This window comes from Hevea brasiliensis, chromosome 1, assembly GCF_030052815.1.
Source record: "Hevea brasiliensis isolate MT/VB/25A 57/8 chromosome 1, ASM3005281v1, whole genome shotgun sequence".
Classification (NCBI taxonomy): domain Eukaryota; kingdom Viridiplantae; phylum Streptophyta; class Magnoliopsida; order Malpighiales; family Euphorbiaceae; genus Hevea; species Hevea brasiliensis.
The window spans coordinates 12,658,240-12,682,602 of record NC_079493.1 but is presented as its reverse complement, the minus strand read 5'-3'; the positions used below and the strand labels follow the sequence as shown (position 1 = coordinate 12,682,602).

Here is a 24,363-nt window from a genome sequence, read left to right as displayed (position 1 = left end):
CTTTTTAACTACATAGGGTCCCTCATAAGTTGGCAACCATTTACCCCTGGCATCATTTTGGTTTGGAAGAATCTTTTTCAAAACTAGATCTCCCAGATAGAATTCACGCAAGCGAACGCCTTTGTTAAATGCCCTAGCCATTCTTCTTTGGTACAATTGCCCATGACACGCTGCTGCTAGCCTTTTCTCGTCCAGTAAATTCAATTGGTCCAACCTTGACTGAATCCATTCCGACCCATCGATTTCTGATTCTTTCAGAATTCTCAAGGAAGGAATTTCTACCTCGATAGGCAAAACAGCCTCCATTTCGTAAACCAGCGAGTATGGAGTTGCCCGATCAATGTTAAATGCGGAGTCTGATAAGCATGAAGGGAGAAGGGAAGCATATCATGCCAATCTTTATAGGTTACGGTCATATTACAGATTGTTTTCTTAAGGTTTTTGTTAGCAGAGTCTACCGCTCCATTCATATTGGGACGATATGGCAAAGAATTGAGATGTCAGATTTTGTACTGGTCACATAAACTTCGGACCTTCGGACCATTCAAATTCTTGGCATTGTCAGTGATGATTTCGCTAGGGAGGCCGTGTCGGCAAATGACATTATTTCAGAGAAATTTGAGGGATGTATTTTGCGTGATGTGGGCATATGACATCTCTTCGACCCATTTAGAAAAGTAATCAATGGCTACCAAGATGAACCTATGCCCATTGGATGCCTTGCGATTAATGGGACCAATTACGTCGATGCCCCACATTGCGAAAGGCCAAGGTGAGACGAGATTGAACAATTAATGAGGCGGAACGTTTATCGGATCCGCATAGATTTGACATTTATGACACTTTCAAAAGTACTTGATGCAGTCTTTCTCCATAGTAGTCCAGAAGTATCCTTGTCTCATGATTTGATAGGCCATCATATGTCCATTAGCGTGGGTTGCACAATTTCCCTCATGAGTCTCGAAAAGGATCCTCCTTGCTTCTTTCGCATCTACGCATCTCAACAATTCGCCATTGGAGCTCCTTTTGTATAGAATTTCACCGCTGGGAAAATATCCCAAAACTAATCTCCTGATTATTCTCTTTTCGTTTCTGCTTGCCCTCGGGGGGTATTTCCTAGTTTTGATGTAGACCTGAATATCATGGTACCAGGGTTTGCTATCGATTTCTTCCTTTACCATGAAACAGTAAGCTGGCTCAACCCTTGCTTTGATCTGCAATACCTGAGTCGTCTACCCCTCTTCCATTTGAGCCATGATAGCTAGAGTGGCTAAGGCATTCGCGAATTGATTCTTGTCCCGACTGAGATGAGTGAAAGAAAGTTCTTGATCAATTATAGTATGTATTTTTGATATGGGATCAACTTCGGGTCCTTAGTTTGCCATTCTCCCTTGACTTGATAAATGATCAAGGCCGAATCTCCATACACCTCTAACTTTCTGACTTTCATTTTAATGGCAGCCTACAAACCCATCACACAAGCTTTGTATTCTACAACGTTATTGGTGCAGTCAAATCTTAACTTGATAGCTATCGGGAAGTGTTTTCCATCAGGGGATACCAACACAGCTCCGATCCCATTACCAGACAAATTGACAGCTCCGTCAAAATACATTTCCCATACATCAGCTGGTTCCTTATCTTCGCCACCGACCTCATTAACATGCTCATCAGGGAATTCGAAATCCAAGGCTTCATAATCTTGGATAGGGTTTTCTACTAGGAGATCAGCAATTACGCTCCCTTTTACTGCTTTTCTGGTCATATAGACAATGTCATATTGAGAGAGTATGACTTGCCATTTTGCTATCCTCCCTGGCACAAATGGGCTTTCAAATACATACTTGATGGGATCCATCCGGGAGATGAGCCATGTCTTATGATTCAACATGTAGTGTTTAAGCCGATTCACCATCCGAGCCAGCAGCGTAACAAGTTTTCTCTAGGAATGAGTACCTTGACTCGCAATCATTGAATTTCTTGCTCAAGTAATAAATAGCCCTCTCCTTTCGACCTGTGTCATCATGCTGCCCCAGAACACACCCCATCGAGCTCTGTTGAACTACCATGTACAGAATCAATGGCCTTCCTGCCACTGGAGGGACCAATATTGGCGGATTTGATAGGTACTGTTTAATTTTCTCGAAAGCCTCCTGACAAACTTAGTCCCATCGAGTAGTGTTGTTCTTTCTGAGTAACTTAAAGATGGGCTTAGCTTTAGCAGTGAGGTTGGAAATAAATCTCGAGATGTAGTTCAGCTTCCCCAGGAAACTGCGCACCTCCCTTTCTGTCTTTGGGGATGGCATTCTTGAATGGCTCGAACTTTGTCTGGATCCACTTCTATTCCTTTCTCACTCACTATGAATCCTAATAGCTTTCCAGATCTAGCTCCAAACACACACTCGGCTGGCTTCAATTTCATCTGATACTTCCTGAGTCTTTCGAATACTTTCCTCAGCACTTGTACATGACTTTCTCCCTCTCTAGACTTGATGATCATATCATCCACATACACCTCCACTTCTTTGTGCATCATGTCGTGGAATAATGTGACCATAGCGCGTTGGTAGGTAGCTCCAGCATTCTTTAACCCAAATGGCATGACCCGATAATGAAGATCCCCAGCGAGTGATAAGCGGTTTTCTCTTTGTCTTCTTCATCCATGGGGATTTGGTTGTACCCGGATGCCCCGTCAATGCACGAACATCTACCTAATCTCGCAGTGTTGTCTACTAACACGTCTATGTGTGGGAAAGGGAAATCATCCTTCAAGCTCGCTTTATTGAGATCCCTGTAATCAACACATACCCTGACTCTCCCGTCCTTCTTCATTACTGGGACAACATTAGCTATCCACTGAGGGTACTTGACCACTTCCAAATCCACATCATCGCTTTTGACTTCATCCCTAACTTTGAAGCGGTGTGGGATTCATCCTTTTAACCATTTCTTTGGAATTATCCCGGGAATTAGGGGAATCTTGTGTGTCACTATCTGAGGGTCTAATCCGATCATATCATCGTAGCTCCATGAAAATACATCTAAGAATTCTTTGAGCAAACTGACCATATCTTCTAATTCTCCACTTCCCACAATCTTAAGTTGCCTCTTTATTTCTTCAGTCCCTAGATTTATGTTGTGCGTTTCGTCCCCACAAGGCACCAGGGAAGGTTCGTCTCCTTCATGCCGTACTTTTATAGGTTCATCTTCAGAATCACTTGAAGCAATGGCAGTTATGGGAGTTTCAAAGTTAACATAAGGAACTTCTGGGTCAATTGAATTATTATGTGTGAATTGGTCAATGGTCCTGGAGAAATGAAAGTGGAGTATATTAAAAAAAAAATGGCTTATCAAAAGAAAAAGAGAATTGGACATCAAATGCGCTTAGTTAATCCGTTAATACTTTAATCATAAGAAAAGGGTCCATTTACGACATTACACTTGTCACCATGGAAAAAATGATCAAGTGTTGATAACAAAATGTACTTTACTCGAGATTGAGCACAGGAAGGTCTTCTGCTTCCCAATTATCCAACTCTTACCCTTCATCCATTTGGGAGATTAGGGCTTCATATATGTAGTATAGTTGTATGTCGTCTATGGATGGCTATTCAGGAAATTCTTCACGTTCCTCCAGATTCTCAATGGACGATTTGGTGAAAACATCTGTGATTTTCGGGAAAACTTTCATTTTCCCGATTCTCTGGTCAAACCTTTGATCCCGGAGTGTGTTCCTCATCCAGAATCGTCCATCCATTAGAGCATCCTCCTCATATCCCAGGCCGAAGTGCCCAATCTTTTGAATAGCTGGTATGGGTTCAATAATACCTTGCAAAGCAGTGCCCAATCTCTTGCCCTTTTCTTATCCACTCTTAAGCATTACTTTTGCAACCATAGCCGTAGCCCTTTCTTCTCTCAGGGTAGCTTCTTGTAACTCTAGTGCCTGGAAAGAACTTTCCAAGGACTTTTCAGTTGTTTTCACGTAAGGGACTGATTGCGGTTTAGTGACCAGCATGGCTTTTTCCCCTCTTACTATGATGATCCTGCTGCCCATGATGTATTTAATTCTCTGGTGCAAGGTTGAAGGTACAGCATTTGCTGAATGGATCCAGGGTCTCCCCAGCAGCATGGTGTATGCAGGTTCAATGTCCATCACCTAGAATGTGACGTTGAAAGTGCATGCCCTAATTTGGAACGGCAAATCGATGTCTCCAAGTACCTCTCTCTTGGTACCATCAAAGGCTCTTACCACCATAATACTCTGCCGGATATCTGATAAGTCAACTGGTAGTCTGGCTAAGGTGGCATTGGATAAGACATTAAGAGCGGATCCATTGTCAATCAATACTTTGGCGACTATGCACCCTTTACATTTGGCTATCACGTGCAAAGCTTTAGTGTGCTTCAAGCCAGCCAGGTCTATCTCTTCTTTCGAGAAAGTGACGAAACTGGATGCCTGTATTTGCCCAACTATTTTCTCGAATTGCCCCGGCGTGATATCAGGGTTAACAAAGGCCTGATCCAGAATCTTTTGTAGGGCTTGGCGATGCACTTTCGAGCTCAGAATCAGTGACAACAATGAAATCTGGGCAGGCGTCTTCCTCAGTTGCTCGACAACATCGTATTCACTTTGCTTCATTATTTGAAGCAACAGCTCCTCTTCTCCCCTTGGTTCAGTAGGTTCTCCTTTCTTAACTTTCTCAACCTCCTCCTCCGCGTTCTCTTGTAGCTCTCCCATTTTTGCTTTCCCCTTCTTCTATTCCCTCTCTTCATTCCCGTAACATCTCCCACTTTGGGTTATAAATTCTACCTCTTGCTCTGGCGGGGAGGAGTTACTGGTTGTTTCTGGGTTTGATTGGGGAGTAGCATTGTTGGATGGTCCAGCGTAAGTCATTTTAAAATGCTCATGAGGAGCAAAGCACAGTCTGGGAGGAGTGATTGGTTGAACTTGGGCCTGGTTGAGGGTAGGAGTTGGAGTGCTGCTGGATGCACTTTGAGTAAATACCTGGAGATTGTAATTCCAAGGTATTGCGTGGGTGTTGGTGACTGGGAGTTGAGGCTAGGTTCAGATGACTGTTATTGGTGGTGGTGGTGTTGGTGTGCTGGGAGCAGAAAAGGTTAATCTGGGATGGGGAGTGGAGGCATTCTGGCTGAACCTGGTTGTGTTCACTTCACCTTCCAACCTCAATCTCTGCTGACATCTCAAAGTTTTGAGTGACAGCATCCTTCGGACTTCTTATTTGAACTCCTCACAATTTTACAGCTCGTGGTTAGTCGCTCCTCCGTGATAGGGGCATCCTGTATCATCTTCATACCCCGGTGTTTGAGGGCAGAGGTAAACTTCCCTCACTGCCATTATAAAAATTTCCACAAAGTGTGGAATCAATTGATCTACCTCCAAAGTTGACCTTTCTTCTTCAGAGTCTATCATATTTACGCCATTGCCCGTACCATGATTGGGCAATGGGTTTGAAGTGACATTGGGGAGAGAACTGTTTCCTTTAATCTTCAACCACCCATTTCTGATCAGGGCCTGTACTCTTCCCCTAAGAGCTCCGCAATTATCAGTCGAGTGCCCGAGTGCCCCTCCATGATATTCACATCGGGCATTGGCATCATACCACCTGGGATATGGTGGCTGAATCAGATTAAGGGGGATCAGCACTATCTGATTTATACCGAGGAGGTATAGTATATTTCGCTGGGTGGGAGGGGGAGAGGTGGATCAGGATTTCTTTACGGTCTAGGATTATTTTGGGGAGGAAGTGGTCTTGGTTGAACAGGTTGAGGAGGCGGTCTGGGTTGGTAAGCTGCTTGCGGTGGATACTGTGGGCGTGGGTGAGGATAATTTGGAAAAGGGGATGGAACGTTAGCTATTGTCGGGCCATGAGCAGGAGGATATGGCCGAAAATTATTCTGAGAAAAAGGAGGTTGGGTTTGTCGGGTGATGGAGTGCACATCACCTTCTTTCTTCTTACCAAAGCTGGCAGTCTTCTTTGCAGGATTTTCAGTCAACTCCTGTAATCGTCCTATCCTGAGCTTAGCTTCAATTCTTTCACCGGCTTGGATTATATCTGAAAAGCTGTTGGAGGTGTTTCCAATCATCAGATTGAAATACGGAGCTTTTAATGTTTCAATGAACAGGGAGCAGAGTTCATTGTCAGTAACTGGAGGATACACCTCTGCTGCTTTCTCTCTCCATCTCTGGGCATACTCTTTAAAGCTTTCCCTCTCTCTCTGCACCAGGTTTTGGAGGTCTCTCCTTGTGGGTGTGGCGTCACAGTTAAATTTGTACTGTTTCAGGAAAGCATCGGCCAAATCCTTCCAGGAGCGTAGTTTGCTCCTATCCAATTGAATGCACCATCTCAGGGCTGCCCCGGAGAGACTCTCATGGAAAAAGTGGACTAGAAGTCTGTCATCTTCTGTAAGGGCTGACATCTTGGAGATATAAGTTGCCAGATGGATGCGAGGATCTGAATTTCTGTTATATTTGTCGAAATTCGAAACTTTGAACTTTGGTGGCACCACCACATCTGGTACCAATCTCAGCGACGATACATCTACTGAGCCGTACATATTCAGTCCTTCAATTGCTCTTAATCTCTCTTCTAGTGTGGATAACTTCTCATTCTCTTTTGTTTTACTTTCCCCTCCTACTGCATGAGCTATTCCCCCAGTTGGGAAATAAGGGGTAGGTTGGACTGGAGGGATTGGGATAGAATGGTGTAACTTGGTATTTGAGATAGTCGGGTAATAGGAAAAAGGTAAGTCATTATTTGGGAGAGTCAGATTGACAGTGATTGTCGGATCTGGAATGGGTGGTTGAAAAGTGAAAGAGGTTGAAGCTTGGTGTGAATCAACCGTTGTAGGAAGTGGGGAAGGCAATGGCAAATTTGGTTCTGATGGAGGCTTGTTTTGGGATATCTCCTTCATCAGTTTCATGAGCTCTGAGATTTGATCTCTTAATTTGGAGACTTGTCCCTATAGGTTCTGGACTTGTTCCTGATCTTCCATTATCTTCTTCGTTCATGATCTTATTAAGTACACTCGCCTCGGTCGAACTGCTTGTTCGGTCAGGCTTGCTTTGCTTGAAGCAATGTTGATTTCCTGTGCGAGAAATCATTAAATGAATTTCAAATTTTGTTAGAAAAAATTAAAGGTCCTAATTTTGACAAAGGATACGGTGGCATCTGAAAGCCAGGAAGGGGATCTGTATAAGGATAATTGCATCATGGCATCGCTCGATAGTCTAACTGTGAATGACTGGATCGAATGCGAGTCTATGATACTTGTCCATATGGCACATTCGTCTTTTCGCATAACCCTAGCGAGGATAGTTCCTACGGGAGTCATACTATTCATTCACAATTTTGCTAAACAATGGCCCAAAGTGATTTTATTAATCGAATAGTTCATACATAGCATTCTTTACAATGGCCTAGGCTGAGGGAGATTTTTTAGAATGCAATGACATCTTCTGAGATACTCATAGAGTCTTTCTTCTTGTCTGGCGGGGTTGAATGTTCTTAACGCATATTCAGATTCTGGCAAGAGCTCTTGTTTCCCTTGTGCTATCATTCTTTCTAGCTGGTCAACATTTTCTCTCAACTCTTGATGGAGGGCAGCTTGTCTTTCTTTTTCTTTCTTTAGCACACTCTTTTAGAATATCATTGATAAGCTGTGCTTGGTCCTTTAGTTCGAGCTTCTTCTTTTTGCCTTCTTATTTATACTATTCCATGAGTATCTCTTGGTATTTCATTTTCTCTTGCAATTTGTCATTCCGAACTCCTGCCTCCCTTATTGTGCCTTGGAGGAGATCTTTTCCCTTTCCCACCATGTTTCTTATTTCTCAAATTCCGCCTTTTCTGTCATTGCCTCTTCCCTGAGCCTTTTTACCTCCCTTTTGAGAATTTGCTGTCGGTCTTCCAACTGCCTTATCCGTTCTAGTAGTTGCTGGTTTTCAGTATCCAATCTTTGTAGAGAGCTAACCAAACGAGCATTAGCTTCTTCTGAAAGAGTGTTCTGATGGGGAATACAACCTTCAGGTTCTGTTGGCTTAGCAGTTAGGTATCCTTGATCCCTACTGGCCCTCCATCTATGGTAATCTTCCATGGCTCCCGGCCCTTTAGGCGATCGTTCAATCATAGTGATGCTCTCCTAGGATTTACATAATATTTTCAATTCTTCCTCGCGGCCAAGCTTATGATAGAAATGACCTTGATGGTATTCTTCAGCACTGAGCGCGGATTGGGTTGAACCGAACTACCTCATTACTAAAGCCGGGGCATAACTCGTGTATCCAGTCACTCCGATCAAAGATACCGAATGATTACTCCCCGTACTGAACAAAATAGGTTAACCCAACATCCACAATTTCCTCCAGCAGTAGTTTTGATTGTTGAAGCTTAGAATCTGCTTTTGCCACTGCAGCTCATTCTTTGGACTGATTGCTAATCTAGCCATTTTCTCAATAAGAGGCTGGTCAGGATACCAAGTTAATCCCTTTGTCTCCAGAGGGTACATGTGACTGATGATGCAGAGGTGTAACAATTGAGAACAGCACTTGATAGATCCCCTGCCTTGTCGTTGACAATAAGTAAGAGTCAATAGGGTCTCTGCAAGGATTGCTGGTATTGGGTTAACCTTTTGCTTTTCTACTGCCCAGAACATCTCCATAACACTGCAGGTTATAATTCCTAAAGACCCGGGAAATAAGATCAGGCCATAAATCCCCAGAGCTAATGTCATGAAACTTTGTTCCCATTATGCATTTTGAATATGCAGATCAAATGTTTTTGACATAAGTCCAATACCACCACGTGTTTCCTTTGTGATTTCTTTTGCTTTTGCTTCCTCTGTGAGACCCCAATATATGCGAACCATTTCCAAGTCTGCCTATGCTTGAGGTGTAGGTAGATCAGGTCTGTGCCACATAAGGGATATTTAGTAGCGCCTGATATTCTTCCATAGTGGGGTTTGTATCAAAGTCGTTGAAGGAGAAAACTCCATACTTGGGATTCAGTTAATGACATGGCTTTTATCGCGGAACTTGGACTCGACCCATATCAAGGTTGCAATCCTTCCATATTTTTCCTCGAATTTTGCCTTGACATGATCGAGCGATTTCTAACTCTTTGGATAGACCCTCGAGATTGGTCATTCTAACTTCGACCTTGCTTGGGTCTAATAGAGGTAACAGGCCAGTATCTACCCGGTGACATCACTTTGTGGGGACTCCAAACTATGAGGTGGTCTGGACCATGGTCTAGCGTTCTGTTCTTGTCTAGGAACTTCTTCCGTCGACTGACTTGAGGATGCAATATTAAAATTAACGTTTATCCTATTACAGACTCTAATTATGTGATGCATGAGTATAAAACTCGTTAGCAGGACAAATTCAGGTAATCTTGAATTACACCGTAGGTGGAGCGATACCTACACATCTTTCAAAGTTGGAAGATGTGTAGATCATCCTAACAGTATGATTCAAAATTACGCTAAAAAAAAAAACACAAGAAAACACAAACAGAGTAGGGTGAGAGCAAGTATGTCCCTTTTATCCTAAAATAGGGAGAATCCTAGTACTGGGTAAGTGCTATCTAATTGAATAGTTCCATCTTATGAGGTAGTTTGCTACGGCTTCCAGCTACTGTGATAGTTTAGCTCAAGGTCTAATTTTCTAAAAGCAACAGATTCCCAAATTGCCTCTACTGTAGACAGTAGAGCCTCATTCCATCACCATGATACTAACGGGAAAATTCCACAGGTATTGCAGTAAATGGAATGAGTTTCAATCTAAGTAGAAGCCTTCATAGATACTAAAACCCACGGGTACCGCTACATGACTCCCTCCTACTTCCCTCAAGGGTAAGAAAGCCCTGGTATAGGGCTGAAGTGTGTGAGGACATTGTGTAAGTAATTGGTGTGTGAAGGGGTACATTTACCTCTTCCCTTCGTGGGGGAGTTTTTTTTTACATTTTTTTGCTGAAAGTTGCTATGGAAGATAAGACAATCAAAATAAACAAGAATGGTTAGAAAGCACAATAACAAATCAATATATCAAGATTTTCGAATTTTGCAAATTAAACCCTCCCCTAATTATGATTTCAGTTTATATGAGCATAAAACTAAATCTGTTCTTGGACCTCTAAACCAGGGGATAAAAAAAACCCTCTCCAGTGGAGTCGCCAAGCTGTTGCAAGGTATTTTGCGGTCGCTTGGATGAAGCTCTTCACAGAAGTGGGAAAAGTGAGGAGTCGCCACTTTAATTTTGAGGGAAACTAAAGAAAACCATTTGTGAAGGTAAATTAAAAAGCAACTACTTCGAAAGCAGAGATTCTAGGTTCGGGGTCCGTAAACGGGTGGGCAAGGTGTTAGGCACCCCACCTCGTCCCTCAGTGAGGGTAAACGGATTTAATGTTATGCTCTTCATAAGTTAAAAAGATAATTAGAGGGTTGGGATAGTGATGATGTTAATCCTTTGTGCGACATAAAGGAATGTTTGATATTTCACTTATTTTGGATTGCCCTAAGAACACAAGTTCATGAGATGACCCTTTAGTGATTAGGTGTCGAGTAAAGTTATCTAGTGTATTGGAGTTGTGTTATTTTAATTTGGATTTTGTTAAGAGAGCTCGGATAAGAAGTTTCTACCAATCTCTAGGTATGTTTTTAGAGTTTTAACCAGGAGATTTCGGATAAGAACTCTCCTCTGATCTCCATATATTTTATTAAGGTTTTGGCTGAGAATCGGGTAAGAACTCTCCCCCGATCTCTTAGAATATTTGGTTTAAAAATTTTAAGTGAAGGATCTCGGATAAGAACTCTCCTCCGATCTCCGTGTTTTTCATTTAAATGAGAATCAGGTAAGAACTCTCCCCCGATTTCCATGTTTTCGATTTAAAATTTTAAGTGAAGGATCTTGGATAAGAACTCTCCTCCGATCTCCATGTTTTATTTAAATGAGAATCAGGTAAGAACTCTCCCCCGATCTCTTAAAGTCTTTGGTTTAAAATTTTAAGTGAAGGATCTCGGATAAGAACTCTCCTCCGATCTCCATGTTTTATTTAAATGAGAATCAGGTAAGAACTCTCCTTGGTCTCTTAGAGTATTTAATTTAAAATTTTAAGCGAAAGATCTCGGATAAGAAATCTTCTCCAATTTCCATGTTTTATTTAAATGAGAATCAGGTAAGAACTTTCCCTGGTCTCTTAGAGTATTTGGTAGGATCATATATCGTAAGGACTTTAAACTAAGGATTCTGGCGCCAGAGAGCACCAGAAACCCATGCAAAGCTTTTCTTAACCCACTGAGCCTTATAACTAGAGGGTGGATACAAGACCAAACTTCTCGCTGATCTCCTATATGATCGCCTTATCAGAACTCTTTGACTGGCAATATCCGCTCTCTTGGTTACTAGTTCGGGACCCGATCTCATCTCGATTCCCGATCTATTAAGTTATCTCTTGCGCTCATTTTGTAGCCTGACCTCATAACTTTTTCCTCTGATCTACTATTCAACCTTTTGTTATTTTTATTTATTCGAAAACTTTCACGTTAAGATACTTCTACCAATATTTTTTTTTTTAGTTACCTATAATTTGCCCATATCCAGAACACCTATTTTCGAAGGAAATGAAAACCAAGAAGAAATAAATAAAGTTTACGAATGAATAGAAGAAGTAAACTCAAGAAATAACTATCGGCCTGAATAATCTACGAATGATAGTTAAATAAAACATGGAGATCGGAGGAGAGTTCTTATCCGAGATCCTTCACTTAAAATTTCAAACCAAAGACTTTAAGAGATCGGGAGAGAGTTCTTACCTGATTCTCATTTAAATAAAACATGGAGATCGGAGGAGAGTTCTTATCCGAGATCCTTCACTTAAAATTTTAAACCGAAAACATGGAAATCGGGGGAGAGTTCTTACCTGATTCTCATTTAAATAAAAAACATGGAGATCGGAGAAGAGTTCTTATCTGAGATCCTTCACTTAAAATTTTTAAACCAAATATTCTAAGAGATCGGGGGAGAGTTCTTACCTGATTCTCAGCCAAAACCTTAATAAAATATGTGGAGATCGGAGGAGAGTTTTTATCCGAAATCTCCCGCTTAAAACTCTAAAAACATACCTAGAGATAGGTAGAAACTTCTTATCTGAGCTCTCTTAACAAAATCCAAATTAAAATAACACAACTCCAATACACTAGAAAACTTTACTCGACACCTAATCACTAAAGGGTCATCTCATGAACTTTTGTTCTTGGGGCAATCCAAAATAAGTGAAATATCAAACATTCCTTTATGTCGCACAAAGGATTAACATCATCACTATCCCAACCCTCTAATTATCTTTTTAACTTATGAAGAGCATAACATTAAATCTGTTTACCCTCACTGAGGGACGAGGTGGGGTGCCTAACACCTTCCCCACCTGTTTACGGACTCCAAACCTAGAATCTCTATTTTCGAAGTGGTTGCTTTTTAATTTACCTTCACAAATGGTTTTCTTTAATTTCTCTTAAAATTAAAGTGGTGACTCCTCACTTTTCCCACTTCGGTGAAGAGCTTCATCCAGGCAACCGTAAAATACCATGCGACACCATGTAACTTGCTGGTGAGAATCACGTGGTCTTGTTTTGGCACAGAAAGTTGCACGGGTCTGTGCCGACTACACGGGCCTTATTACACAGGCCGTGTACTATTATTCCCATAAGGTTCTTCAAGCTTGCGCGTGAGAACTTACGGGTCCTGCAGTTACACGGGTCTACTTACACAATTCGTGTACTTGTGTTTCTCATCGATTCTCTTGGCTTTCTTCCGGCAAAGAATTACATGGGTCTGGGGCTTGGTTTACACGACCCGTGTACTTTGTGTCAGCAGCAATTCTTTGTCTTTTTACCTCTCCAAGCTTTCTAGTGCACTCCCATCCTTTGGGGCTTCACCCAAACACCTGAAATAATGTAGAAAACATGAAATTAAGGGCTTGGCAACAGGATTTATGAAAACTAATGAAATCAACTACTATGCATGAAAAATACTTGCCTAAATGCTATGATTTAGAATACAAATGTGCTTAAAAACATCTATACAATTCAAGTGTATCAAATACCCCAAAACTCAAACTTTTGCTTGTCCTCAAGCAAAACTAAACTCTGTTTTAAAGCACATTTCAGGGGATACTTAGGAATACAACCATCAATTTAATAAGCATAGAATTGAACTCCTCCAGCCTTCATACCAACTCTCCTTTTTCAAGGTATAAGGGTTCTAACAGCTGCCTGTTTGGAACTTCACCTCGTTTCATGGTGTTTCGACTAATTATTCCTCTATACAAGACCATTAATAAGCCACAAACAACCTGTTTTATCGAGATAGAATTAAGAAACACTAACTCCCCTAAATCTGCCTCTTTCGTAAGTAATTGAGATAAAGTATTTCAATTCTAACTCCATAGGCATATCTCAATTTTTTTATCTCCACTAATATAGCATGTGCTTTTTCAAAAGACCAAAAGGTCTTTAAAAGGGTTGTAATGGGGCTAGAGGGATAAACTTGGTTGCCAATGAAAGGTTTTTAGGGAATGAAAATATGAGGATAGCATGTATGCATAAAATCCAAGTATACTGAGTTCGTTTCTACATATTTTGTGTGGAGAGAAAAGGCTTTTGGCTTTTTATATTGTCAAGCATGCTTCCATGACACTTATCTTGGGACTTCTTTTCTTTTCTTTTTTTCCTCTCCCCTAAACTCATTGCTTTTCTTTGGGTTAGAAAGGCAAGTTTTTCTTTGATTTCTATTGCACACTTGCACTCTTTCTTGAGTACTACATCCTCTTCTTCATTTTCCTTATGCATATTACTTCCTCAGAAGGGTGTGGTAGGTGTTTAGGATAGGGGCTAGGTAAATAACATTGGTAATCAATAAATTATAAGGATAAACATAGGTTTCAAGTTGGCGACAAGGGATATACATTTTAATTAGGGATGGCTAAGGCTTAGTGAGGCTATATCAAAGAATGCCTTAATCATTTCTTCATCAAGCATATGCTAGGATTTTGCCTTGATAGGTCCAAGAGATATGTTCTAGAGCTAGTGAGGCAGTTTTTAGATTTACTTGTATTTCAAAAATTGTTCTCCTAATTTTACAAGTTCAATGTGATAAATTAATAGTTATGAAGAGGTTTAACTAGTCTAGTTCCATTAAAGAGATTAGTTTCTTTACAAACAACATGTTAGGATCCCTTTTTGCCTATCTAGATACGTTCATTCCTCTATCCCGTGGAATCCAATTATTTGCTTACAAAAACTTTAGTTATAGTGCTAAGTTTCACAATTTACAATCCAAAAATTTTTAAAAATTCTCGAAAATTTCGATACACAAGAATAATGTAGCTGAATTTAAACAATGCAATGATGTGCATGTAATGATATACAAGTGCAAATGTATCCCCCCCAAACTCAAACTAGACATTGTCCGCAACGTCAATATAATGTGCAAGATCAGATCAAGCGTAAAAAATTTTAAGGAAGCATAATATTTATTAAGCATGGAAAATTTTTGAACATAAAGTGAATAAAAGAGACATATGGTTGTAAGTTAGGACTAGGGCATGTAAGATATTATAATAAAGATCCTATCCTATAGTCCTATCTCTAAAAGGCCTCTGATGATGATGATGGTGATGCTAGTGATCCTTGCTCCTCTTCCTCCTCATCCTCCCCATCTAGTTTGTCCATTAGAATGTCCAGCTTGTTGTGTGCTTCCTGGAGGCTGTCCTTGATAGCTCGCATCCTATTGTATATTGTGGTCTCCATGCGCTACAGGTATGCAGGGACTGGGTCTGTCAGTGGTGGTGTGTATGGAGGCACTCGGACAGGGGACTCTTCGAACATTCACCCTTGCCCTTCTTCTTGAGGCTATGAAGTCTCACTGGGTCCCTCCCTTGCCTCGTATCTCCGAGGGATGGTGTTTCCTTCTGCATTCACCAAGTAGCATTTATTGCCCACCTTTTTACATATCCCCATGGATATGCAAATAGTTTGATCAATTCTCGATGTTCCAGTAACAAAGTGCAGTCTGTGATATCCTGGAACGAATCCGAAGTGGAGGGCAATGGTGGTGACAAGGCCTCCAAGCACTATGTGCCCGGTAGGCTGATGGCAAAGGCGTTGGAGATGGTTGCACAAGAAAAAGCCAGTGCTACACTACTGCCCGGTGACCATGCACCATAGGAAAAATAGCTCACTAGCGTTGACAACGCCAAGGCTATCGCCACGGTCCATGATGGTGTGGGTGGCGAAGCAATGCATATATCGCAATGCTGGACAGGTGATGCCTGTTGATTTGGATTTGCTGGAGTTATAGGGCTCTGTGTTTGGTGCAATGGAATCCCAAAAGTTGATGTTGTTGTACAGCATGCGGTTCCTTGGGATTTCTTGGTGGCCAGTACTATCAAAGCCGAAAATGGCGTTGAACTCGTCTATATTCATTACCCGATCTACACCAAGTAGGCGAAACTCAATTCTGCCCCTGTCTTCCCCGTCAGTGGGCCATAAGTTGGCCTTGAAGCTACCCAGAAATTCTAGCATTGTGTCTTTGTAAGCCGAAAATTGGAGTTGGGAGAACTTTGTCCACCCAATACTGTCAAGTAACCCATTGATTTCTTCTTACAACCCGATTTGCTCTAAAAGCGAAAAATCTATGTATTTGGTGGAGGATATTTTTCGGGCATGAAGTCGGGTGCACATCGCTTTGTGGGCATCATCTCGAAATCCCCAAGGAATAGAGATTTCAGGTTGTGGATTGGGTTGTGGCTGTGGTTGTGGTGGGGATAGGTCTTGTTGAGATGGTTGTTGAGTGGCTTCCCTCGTTCTTGGGCGTTGGGTTAGAGGCTGGGGTGGAGAAGGTGAGGACTCTCCTCTTTATCGTGAAGAAGAGCTGATTCTTCTTGTAGATCTCTTTGCAGGAGCCATGGGTGTGTTTTTGGGAAGGATAAGAGTATGATTTTGGTGAAAGGAGATGAGATTTGAGAGGTTTTTATAGGCTAGGAAGGGAGTAGATGAAGCATTTTGTGTTTATGAAGGGTTTTAATGCTAGGGGTGTATTTAAAGAGCCGTTAGGACTCTTCGTAGATCTGTCGTAGTACACGGCCCGTGTAAATCAGTTCTGGGACCCGTGTAACTTTCTGTTTCATGAGTTTCTTTACTGTATATGTTACACAGCCTGTGTAAAATACAAGGAGCCCCGTGTAACCTTCTGTCTCTCAATTATTCTTCTAGAGACATTACACGGTCCGTGTAAATTGGGCTATGGACCCATGTAACTTTCTGTCTCCTGAAGAGTTGAAATTTCATGAAATTTATGGACTTCCAGAAAGTTACACGGGGCGTGTAAAACTAGTACACGACCCATGTAATTTTTTGATTTTTTTTGATTTTTTATTTTTTTTTATTTTTTTTAAATCTTTGGCAAATGAAAAATTTTATCATCATAACACATGAAATGGATGCAGAGATTAACAATAGAGTTACTTCCCCAGTTTTGTTCAATTTTCCCTTTTGTGGTTTTGACTTGGTGATTCCCTTCCTCTCTTGATCTCTATTCCCCTTTTCAAAAATCCTACAAAATGAAATGCTAATGAGTACGAAACAAAAATTCAATATTGAAGAAAAAGAAAAGAAGAAAAGTTCAGAAAATTTTTGGGTTGCCTCCCAAAGAGCGCTTGTTTATAGTCTTAGCTGGACTTTGCTTGTTTATGGTCTGTTAGTAGGAGGATTGAGAGTGCAATTGACTCCTATTTTTATGGGTTCTCCTTGAAAGTAAGGCTTCAGCCTCTGCCCATTGACCTTGAATGCACCTGAGGTTTGGCTCCATACCTCTACTGCTCCATGTGGGAAAACTTGGGTAACCTTGAAAGGTCCAGACCATCTTGATTTCAGCTTCCCTGGAAAGAGTTTCAATCTAAAGTTGAATAAGAGGACAAGATCTCCTTCTTTTATCTCTTTTCTTGCTATGCACCTATCATGCCATCTTTTGGTTTTATCCTTAAAGATTTTGGCATTTTCGTATGCATCTTATCGGATTTCTTCCAACTCATTCAGTTGTAAGAGTCTTTTTTCACCAGCAGCTTTGAGGTCAAAGTTTAGTACCTGAATTGCCTAGTAGGCTTTATGCTCAAGTTCAACAGGGAGATGGCATGATTTTCCATAAACCAGACGGAAGGGTGTTGTGCCAATTGGGGTTTTGTATGCAGTGCGGTATGCCCATAGTGCATCATCTAGCTTCATGCACCAGTCCTTCCTGGATCTGTTTACAGTTTTCTCCAGAATCTGCTTCAGTTCCCTGTTTGATATTTCTACTTGACCATTGGTTTGAGGATGATTGGGTGTGGCCACCTTGTGAGTCACTCTATACTTTTTCAGTAGTGTTTCGAATTGTTGGTTGCAGAAGTGGCTTCCTCCATCACTGATTATCGCTCATGGTGTGCCAAATATTGTGAAGATATTCTTCTTAAGGAACTTGGTGACCACTCTAGCATTGTTGGTTGGTGTTGTAATAGCTTCTACCCATTTTGACACATAATCAACTCTAATCAGAATATACTTGTTTCCATGGGAAAAGGGAAATGGCCTCATGAAGTCTATTCCCCATACATCAAACAATTCTATCTCAAGTATTCCATGCAGTGGCATTTCATTCATTCTTGAACTGTTACCTGTTCTTTGGCATTGATCACAAGCTATCACAAAGGATCTTACATCCTTAAATAAATGTGGCCAGTAAAACCCTACTTGAAAAATCTTGGCTGCAGTCTTTGAAGTGCGTAAATGTCCTCCATATAGTGATGAATGGCAGTGATAAATGATACTTTCAATATCTTCCTCCGGTATGCACCTTCTTATCAGCCCATCATTACATCTCTTGTACATGAGTGGTTCTTCCCATAAGTAATATCTCACATCATGTAGGAATTTCTTCCTTTGCTGATAAGTCATGTTTGGAGGTAGTACCCTGCATATAAGAAAATTAACAAAGTCAGCGTACCATGGAGCTTTGGAGAATGCAAGTAATTGCTCATTAGGAAATGAATCGTCAATTGGCAAATCTTCGAAATCTTCCATGTACTCCAATTTTAGTCTAGAAAGATGGTCAGCTTCTACATTTTCAGATCCCTTTTTGTCCTTTATTTCAAGGCCAAATTCTTGCAGGAGTAGAATCCATCGAATCAGTCTTGGTTTTACTTCTTTTTTGTTCATAAGGTATCGGATTGCAGCATGATCTGTGAATACAATGACTTTTAACCCGATTAGGTAAGATCTGAATTTGTCCATTGCAAATACCACTGCTAGGAATTCCTTCTCTGTGGTAGCATAATTAATTTGTGCATCATCGAGTGTCTTGCTAGCATAATAAATAGCATGGAGCTTTTTATCTTTTCTTTACCCAGCACTGCTCCAACTGCAAAGTCACTCGTGTCGCACATCACCTCGAATGGTAGGTCCTAATTCGATGGCTGCATTATTGGTGCTGATATCAGGGCCTCTTTGATTCTATTAAAGGAGACAAGGCAATTTTCATCAAAATCAAAGGGAACATCTTGATTTAACAAGTTAGTAAGTGGCTTAGCTATTTTGGAAAAGTCTTTGATGAATCTTCTGTAGAATCCTGCATGTCCCAAAAAGCTTCACACTCCCTTGATTGATGTTGGGGGTTGCATGTTTTCAATGATCTCAATTTTTGCCTTATCAACTTCAATTCCTCTTTCTGATATCAAATGTCCCAGAACTATGCCTTCCCTTACCATGAAATGGTATTTTTCCCAATTTAGGACCAGGTTTGATTCTTCACTTCTTTGCAACACCTTAGATAAATTAGCTAAGCAATCATCAAAAATAGTTCCATAGACAGAAAAATCATCCATAAAAACTTCCATGATATCTTCAATATAATCAGAAAAAATAGCCATCATGCATCTTTGAAAGGTAGCAGGGGCATTACAAAGACCGAAAGACATTTTTCTATATGCAAATGTTCCATAGGGACAAGTGAACATTTTCTTTTCTTGGTCTTCTGGGTGAATAGGCATTTGAAAGAATCCCGAGTACCCATCTAGATAACAAAAATAAGAGTATTTTGCTAACCTTTCTAACATTTAGTTAATGAAAGGAAGAGGGAAATGATTGTTTCTGGTGGCACTGTTCAATTTCCTATAATCTATGCACATTCGCCAACCAGTGACTACTCTAGTAGTGATTAATTCATTGCTTGCATTTTGGATAACAGTTGTCCCACCTTTCTTAGGAACTACATTTACTGGACTAACCCATTTACTATAAAAAATTGGGTATATGATACATGCATCTAATAGTTTTAAAATTTCTTTCTTGACTACTTCTTTCATGTTTGGGTTAAGTCTTCTTTGATGTTTGATTGTGGGTTTACTATTTTCTTCCATGGGTTCCTATGCATGCAAATCGAAGGGTTGATCCCCTTCAGGTCTTCTATTCTATACCCTAATGCTTTGCTATGGATCCTAAGTTCTCTTAACAATTTTTCCTCTTCTAATTTAGACAGGCTAGCATTGATTATAACAGGATATTTAGAATTTGAGTCCAGAAATGCATACCTTAGCGAAGACGAGAGAGGTTTAGGCTCTACCTGTTTGGAGTTTTCCTGGAGCTTACCTTTGGTTTGTTCCTCCTTCAACTTTTCTATCTCAGAAGCCTTAGCCAAGGGTAGGGGTGGAGGAGCTGCCAACTGTTGTGCACATGCTGCTATTTCTGTATTTTCATCATCAACTGTATGGCTGTGCACAATACATGCTTCAAGAGGATCTTTAGGATGTGTCTTATGAAATTCCTCTTTAACTTCTTCGTTAATTATGTCAACCTTGAAGCATTCATCAGGTTCAAATTTATGTTTCATTGTGTCGAACAAGTTGAACTCCACTTCTTCTTCTCCTACCTTGAGGGTTAATCATCCATTTTTGACATCTATGATGGCTCCGGCAATTGCCAAGAATGGTCTTCCCAAGATGATAGGAATTTGGACATCTTCTTCCATCTCAAGGACAACAAAGTCCACTGGAATGAAGAATTTGCCCACTTTGATAGGAATGTTCTCAAGTATCCCTACAGGATATTTAATGGATCGATTAGCCAATTGCAATGAGATTGTTGTGGGTTTGATTCCCGATCTCGACTTTTGCATATTGATAGAGGCATTGGACTGATGCTTGCCCCAAGATCGTAGAGGGCCTTGTCTATTTTCTTGTTACCAATGCTACAGGGTATGAAAAAGCTTCCTGGATCTTTCAACTTTGGAGGCAGTTTATTTTGCAGAATGGTACTGCATTCCTCTGTTAGAGCTACTGTTCCATAGTCTTCTAGCTTCCTTTTCTTTGACAAAATTTCTTTAAGAAATTTGGCATAAGACTGTATCTGAGAAAGTGCTTCAGTGAAGGGGATGTTAATGTAAAGTTTCTGTAAAACTTCTAAAAACTTCTCAAACTGCTTGTCTAGTTTGGCTTTCTGAAATCTCTGAGGAAAAGGTAGGGGAGGCTGGTATGATTCTGATAATTTCTTTGTCTTCCTTGCTTCCTCTTCCTGATCTTTTTTAGCTTCTTCCTCCTTTTTCTCTGCTTGGTCTGTAGATTTTTCTATGGTTTCCTCTGTCAATTCTACCTCTGGTTGTACTAGAGTTCTCCCACTCCTCAGTGCAACTGCCTTGCAATGCTCCCTTGGGTTCATTTCTGGTTGACTGGGCAGCTTGCCAGCAACCTTACTTAAAAAACTTGCTTGCTGAGCGATTTGATTCTCTAGCATCTTGTTATGGGTAGCAAGTTGGTCCATTTTGGAAGTCAGCTATTTGATCAATTCAGTTTGTTGTTGTTGAGCTGCTAGGAATCCTTCCATCATGGTTTCCATGGTTATTTTTCGGTTTAGGTTGTTGAGGTTAGAGAGGTAGTGATGGTTGTGCAAAGTTCGACCTGCTGCGAAATCCGAGAGTCTTTGGAGGTTTGTACCCTTGTTGCTTGTTTATTGGCTGGTTCTGCTGATTGGACCATGAGAAATTTGGGTGGTTTCTCCATCCAGGGTTGTAAGTATTTGAATATGGATTGTTTGGCTACCTCTGGTTAAAGTTTCCTCCATTATTCACATAATTCATTTGTTCTGTAGGTTTATTGAAATTGCTGTATTCTAAATTCATGTATCCTCCTTCATAGCTACCCTCATGTTGACTATTTGTACCAACTGCGTTGGCTTGCATTCTTTCAAGTTTCTTTGTGAGCTGATCAAATTGGGCATTTATCATGCTTAGGGCATCTACTTCTAGGACCCCTGCAGTTCTTCTTGCATTTCCTCTTTCATTTGACCACTCATAATTATGGTATGCAACCCTTTCTAGAAGTTCAAGTGCTTGTGGCACTGTTTTCTCCATTAGATCACCCTCTGCAGCTGAATCAACTGTGCTCCTTGTAGAGGGTAGTAATCCATTATAGAAAATTTGCACCAATAGCCAATCCTCTATGCCATGGTGTGGACATTCCCTCTGCAGGTCTTTATATCTTTCCCATGCGTCATAGAGTGATTCTCCTTCCTTTTGTCTGAAGGTGTTGAGCTCAAGCCTCAGCTTTGCAGTCTTTGTAGGTGGGAAATACCTTGCTAGAAAAGCTTGAGAGAGGTTTTCCCAGGTAGTGAATGTTCCAGCCGGTTGAGAAAGTAACCACTTCCTTGCTCTGTCCCGAAGGGAGAATGGGAATGCTCTGAGTCTTATTGCTTGATCAGACACTCCATTCATCTTGAATGTATCACATAGGGAAAGAAAGCACTGAAGGTGATAGTGTGGGTCCTCTGTTAGTGAACCTGCAAACTGGATTTATTGAATCATTTGGAGCCATGCTGGTTTTAATTCAAAGTTGTTGGCTTCCACTGTGGGTCTAGTGACATTGGGCTGAAATCCTTGGACAGATGGAGCTTCGTAATCTCTCAAGAGTCTTGGTTTGTCATTATTATCAGCCATAGTTGGGATTTCAGGATCTTCTTGACCGTGCTCTTGATGTTTCCTTTCCCTCCTGATAGCTTTCAGAGTTCTATCTATTTCTGGATCACAGTCCAAAATTTCTTCTAGCTTTGTTCTGGTCATATACCAGATCGGGCACCTGAGAGAAAATAAAAGAAATACAACCAGTAAAATAAAATTAAATAATAAATATAATTGCCTAAATCAGCTAAATCGCCTTTCGCTTGATATTACTAAAACCAAAAAATCCCCAGCAATAGTGCCAAAAACTTGTTTCTGCTATTTTGCAATCACCGTAAGTGCACGTATCGCTAACAAGTAATAAAGTGATAAGTAGAGTATCGTTCCCAAGAGGAATTTTGTTTAGCAAGTACCAATCTACACAGAAATCTTGACTGTTTAGGCTATCGAATACTTAAGGAATGAAGTTTATTAACTTTAAACACTAAAATGGTAAACTTAAAATGAAATGATTTATTTGAAGCAATTCTGGAATTAAGATTTCACACTTGAATCATACTAGGGATGTTATCTCATTTATTTACTGAATTGAGGATCGTTTTCCTTGATGGAAATCAATCCTAAGCTATCCTAAATCCTCTTTCAAGGCATCTAAGGTGTATTCTAATTAACTCGAACCCTACTTTCTTGGTGATCAAATTAATTAAAATCCTTTAAGACCTTTGACTAATTTTTAGGTTCCACAAAGGTATCAGCCTATGTCTAGGTCAGAATTTCTAGGTTCAAGATCTTGATTTTCTAATGTTAATCTTCACCTTTCAGTCCTTCAATTAACATCTACGATCATAACTAAGTGGGTACCAACACATAGCATGCATTAAGATCACAAGAAATTAAATCAAGAAACGAATCTCGAATCCAATAAATAAACTCAGTGTTCATCCATAATAATAATTATAAGAGCTACTCTCCCAAATCCAGAATAAGAAAGCTACTCACTCATGGTGAGTTCAACAAATGTCATGATAAAAAGTGAAAACAATGGAAGGAGAATTATGCAGAAGAAATAAAAATAATAGAAATCTGTCTAAGGAGATGAAATGAAGGAACCAAAGAGAGTTGCAGCTTTGATCTTGTGGAGCTTCAGCTGGAAACTTCTTTTGATCTTGGCGTATAGCTTTGATGATAACCTTGATGTGATCCACGGCGACAGTGGCCGACTCCTCTTCCTGATGTTTTCTTTTTTATTTATATTGGTTGCTCTAGGGTTAGGTCATTTTGAGTCCAAAAGGCTTTAGGAGTCTCGTTGGAATCACAAAACAGGAGGAGAATTCCAGTCAGAAAATAGGCTGTAGCATAGTACACGGCCTCTGTGTCACTACATGGGTCTCGCAAAGTAGGGCCGTGTAACTTGCTGGAGGAGAATCGCGTGGTCTTATTTTGGCATAGAAAGTTACACGAGTCTGTGCCGACTACACGGGCCTTATTACACAAGCCGTGTACTATTGTTCCCATAAGGTTCTTCAAGCTTGCGCCCGATAGAGACTTACACGGGTCCCTGCAGATTACACGGGTCTACTTACACGACCCATGTACTTGTGTTTCTCATCGATTCTCTTGGCTTTCTTCTGGCAGAGAATTACACGGGTCTGGGGCTTGGTTTACACGACCCCTGTACTTTGTATCAGCAATAATTCTTTGTCTTTTTGCCTCTCCAAGCTTTCCTTTGTACTCCCATCCTTTGGGACTTCACCCAAACACCTGAAATAATGCAGAAAACATGGAATTAAGGGCTTGGCAACAGGATTTATGAAAACTAATGAAATTAACTACTATGCATGAAAAATACTTGCCTAAATGCTATGATTTAAAATACAAATGTGCTTAAAAACATCTATACAATTCAAGTGTATCAATTGGCTGTCAACTCATTATGCCACCTTATAGGATGGCACCAGCAGAATTGAAGGAATTGAAGGAGCAACTACAAGAGCTTCTGGACAAGGGTTTCATCCATCCAAGTATTTCACCCTGGGGTGCTCCTATTCTATTTGTGAGGAAGAAGGATGGATCTTTGAGGTTGTGTATTGATTATAGAAAATTGAATAAAGTGACTGTTAAGAATAAATATCCACTTCCTCGAATTGATGACCTATTTGACCAACTACAAAGAGCGAGGTACTTTTCCAAGATAGACCTATGGTCGGGTTATCATCAGCTGAGAATTCAAAGTAAGGATGTGTCAAAGACAGTGTTCAAGACAAGGTATGATCATTATGAGTTTTTTGTGATGTCTTATAGACTCACTAATGCACCAGCGGCCTTCATGGACTTGATGAACAGGGTGTTTAGGCCGTTCCTGGACCATTTTATCA

At 40.6% G+C, this 24,363-nt stretch overlaps 1 non-coding gene across 1 annotated transcript; it reads left to right on the top strand.

Moving 5' to 3' along the window:
* The first annotated feature begins 21,533 nt into the window (after positions 1-21,533).
* LOC131169732 (small nucleolar RNA R71) lies at positions 21,534-21,640 on the top strand. Its single transcript, XR_009140631.1, has one exon. It is a non-coding gene; the product is annotated as a small nucleolar RNA R71 (small nucleolar RNA).
* The last annotated feature ends 2,723 nt before the right edge of the window (positions 21,641-24,363 follow it).